General features: G+C 53.9%; 1 pseudogene; it reads left to right on the top strand.

Moving 5' to 3' along the window:
* The first annotated feature begins 1,479 nt into the window (after nt 1-1,479).
* On the top strand, nt 1,480-1,652 carry LOC126546389 (U2 spliceosomal RNA; annotated as a pseudogene).
* The last annotated feature ends 1,575 nt before the right edge of the window (nt 1,653-3,227 follow it).

The following is a 3,227-nucleotide window of genomic DNA, read 5'->3' as shown; positions in this document are numbered from 1 at the left end:
CTCGGCGAGCGCGTCGAGTTACGTGAGTCAGCAGGATTGAAGACACGGCGCTAGCGTGCCTTCGAACGGCGCCCAAATGCGTCCCCAAGGACGAGCGGCACGGCAGTTTGTCGGGACAGCGTTAAACAGGTGGTTCGGCTGCTCGACAACCAAATTAAAGGATCATTCAGGAGGAGCACTCCCGCGCGCTCGTTTCAATGGTCTTGTAACAACGACAACACGCCTCCCCATCAAAAAGCGGCAGGGCGCCCCCATCCCTATCTCTTTCTCGGGCTCGGACCCACGGTCGCACTAGCCAGCACAGGTCGTGCCGCACCGACACCGTGTCGAGGGTTGGGGAGCACAATAGGGAGCGCCAGCCGTCACGCCTGTCTCTCGCCCAACCACCGCCATCGTTGGGCCACAGGCACGCGACCCCCCGGCGAGGCCTGCTGCCCGACGAGACGGGACAATTTTGGAAATACACTAATTGGTTTACACGCCGAGACCCCCCCACGCGAGTCCGCGGCCGTGTCCCCCTCCCGGAGAAGGCGCGCCACGTGCCGCCGTGACGAGCTCGCTCGGTTATCGAGGCATTGGCAGGCAGGGCCGTTCTTCTCCCGCCGCAAAGCCTGGCGCGGCAAAACGGCTTGACGTTCATCAAGACATATCGAGCTGTTGTGACCGCCGGGGCTGCCTTGTGTAAAACTGCCGCGAATGGTGTCGTCCTATCCCTTTTCTCCGCGGGGAATTATTGCCGCTGCTTTATTGGAGAAGCGCGCCAATTGCTTGGGGCAGCTGCGTTTTGTTTCTCGTGAGCGAGCGCGGGCGAGCGCACGGCGCGTACGGAACTGCATATACGGAACTGCACGTGATGTGTGTGTGTGCGCGTTATATAGGCGACGAAACACTGCGCTCTTGATCACACCGGTCACGCGTCCATGCATCGCATTCAGATCCCTGTATTGAAGTACTTCCGTGGCATACGAAAAGATAAAAAAAACTGGACAAGGGGGGGCGGGGGGTGGCACGTTAAGCTGCTGTCGCTTAAGTTATCTCAATGAACTGGACTGGTATAGTGAGAACAATTTCGGGAATTACATTGTGATAGGCGTCTGTTTAAATGAGTGTGTTAGATGAACAGGCTTCAAAAAGAAAAAAAATACACGCTGGTGGCTGTACCCCATCCTAATTTAACATCTAGAAAGAAAAAAAAGAAAAATCGTGAGCCATTCTACTCTGTGAAGGTGGATGTCCAGCGAAGCTGTTTGGCACACGACACAGAGGTGACACAGAGTTTTGAACAAAGCTCCGAACTCATTTACCCTGATTATTATATACATTCGCTCGTACGACGCGACCGCCGCCCGAAGGAGCCGGAGGAAACTAGACGCGCGAGACGTTTCGACGGGACCGCCACCACGGGAGAGCGGAAGGAAAGGAAATGAGATACGCAAGCGCTTGCAACGCCGACAAAGAGAGGGAGGTGCGAACGTAGACATGGCCGACGCGGGTCAAAGTGTGGTGTCTGTTCTTATCAGCTTAATATCTGACACGGGTTCTGTTTAGACACAAGATATTAAACTTATTTTTGCAAGTTGGCGGAGTGCTTGATTCACCTCCGCCGCGCATCGGCTCGGTATTGCAGTGTCTCCGGGAGCGGCGCACGGTTCTTGCACACGCAGAGCAAAAATGCACAGAACTCTACCCCATAAACAGCTTCGCTGAAAAAAAAAAAAAAAAAAAAAAAAGCCACATGAATCCCACGGACGCACTACAACACAATGAAAGACCACAAAAAATTGCGTGACTAATTTTGCTGAAGCACCAGAGAAGGCATTCCGAGGGAACCATGCTAACCGCGAGAGTCGACCTGACGAAATCAAAGTTCTCCCCCAACTCGATTATTTGCGTCTTGGCCGCGAGCGTTGCGCAACCCTTTCTTGCTGCCACGCTGGCCAAGTGCACTGCACCTGCGAGACAGTTGGCCCAGGGGCGTTGCCTAAGCCGTAACGCGGCCAGAGCGGCGCTCCTCCTGGCGCCGTCCAGCGCGCGTCGGTATGCGCGCCGCGTCGCTCTCCGCGCGCGCCGAGTGGCGCCTGTCTCGTCGGGGCGGGCCGGCGCTTGATCGTGACGGGGCGCGCGCTACCGCGCCAGCGCTCGGCGCCGCATCTATCGGCGCGTTTGCCGGCGTGAAAGCGAAACAAATTAAGTGCACACGGGATGAGCGGCCCAGTGCGCGCCAGTGAAGAGATCCGAGAAGAGCGAGGCTCTCGGAAACATTATTTCCGGCGTAAATATTTGATGGGCGATCGTTCTCCAAAGGCCCTCAATTTGGTCTAATCCGAGGCCCCGTGAAACGAATAAATGGGCTCCGGTGTTCCGATACTTGCTCCGTAATTGAAACATGATGGAAAGACCCGAAAAGCTTTAATCTGATTTGGGATCATCAACATCCATTACGCCGCTCTGGACGGATCACAGGAGAAGGAACGCTGCCAGAGCGCGTTAATGGACTCCGGCGCAGGGAGCGCCTTCTTTTCCCACCGCGCGGCTCCCGCCCCGCGCGATCCGGGTGCCTTAAGGTGCGCGCCTGCCCGTGGCGCTCCATCTTGGACGGGCACTTCACACGCGCTTTGCGACCGCCGCACTCTTCTTCGTGCATGCATGCATGCTCTCGCACTGCGCTCGCCCTATCTGGGGGAAGCGTGCGTCATCAGGCCGCGCGCCGCGTCCATTACGCCTGCACACTTCCTTCCGCTGCTGTGGCCCCACGCCTTCGGTATAAGAACTAGACCGAAAACGAAAGTATTGACCTGCGCCGGTGTATTATACAACGAGTCTATTTCCGCGAGGTTGTACCGCCCTTATCAGCCTCAGCGCCGACTGGCGGCCGATCGTGGGGCCTAATAATGGTGGCCCGGCCACGCTTGAAGCAGTGATGAAGTACTAGAAGAGCTGTAGTTCACTAGAACCCGAATCTAACAGGGATGGAATCGTCATATCAACTCTCTCTCTCTCTCTCTTTATATATATATATATATATATATATATATATATATATATATATATATATATATATATATATATATATACATATATATATATAATATATACAGCGATGATCTCCACAAATATTTGTGCTCCAACAAGCGTAAAATAACGTGCACTGTGTAAGTGACTCGGGGTTGTAAAAATTTAGAATATACCCTAAGAATTAAAAATAAAGTATAAATTACAAATTATGT

Source organism: Dermacentor andersoni, chromosome 1 (assembly GCF_023375885.2).
Source record: "Dermacentor andersoni chromosome 1, qqDerAnde1_hic_scaffold, whole genome shotgun sequence".
Lineage (NCBI taxonomy): Eukaryota > Metazoa > Arthropoda > Arachnida > Ixodida > Ixodidae > Dermacentor > Dermacentor andersoni.
Note: the sequence above shows the minus strand (reverse complement) of the source record. Positions and strands in the feature narration are given on the sequence as shown.